The sequence below is a fragment of the Colobus angolensis genome, unplaced genomic scaffold, assembly GCF_000951035.1.
Source record: "Colobus angolensis palliatus isolate OR3802 unplaced genomic scaffold, Cang.pa_1.0 Scaffold241, whole genome shotgun sequence".
Taxonomy (NCBI): domain Eukaryota; kingdom Metazoa; phylum Chordata; class Mammalia; order Primates; family Cercopithecidae; genus Colobus; species Colobus angolensis.
Window position 1 is genome coordinate 1,995,720 of NW_012115611.1, and position 288 is coordinate 1,996,007.

Genomic DNA, 288 nt, shown 5'->3' on the forward strand with positions numbered 1-288 from the left:
TACCATCAGAGTGAACAGGCAACCTACAGAATGGGAGAAAATTTTTGCAATCTACTCATCTGACAAAGGGCTAATATCCAGAAGCTACAAAGAATTCAAACAAATTTACAAGAAAAAAACAAACAACCCCATCAAAAACTGGGCAAAGGATATGATCAGACATTTCTCAAAAGATGACATTCATACACCAACAGACACATGAAAAAATGCTCATCATCACTGGCCATCAGAAAAATGTAAATCTAAACCACAATGAGATACCATCTCACACCAGTTAGAATGGCAATC

The 288-nt window shown here is 36.5% G+C and overlaps 1 protein-coding gene across 2 annotated transcripts in view; it reads right to left on the reverse strand.

The window, feature by feature from the left end:
- The window catches only part of KHDRBS2 (KH domain containing, RNA binding, signal transduction associated 2), a 613,407-nt gene that overhangs the window by 530,914 nt on the left and 82,205 nt on the right, over positions 1–288 (reverse strand). The window lies entirely within an intron of this gene.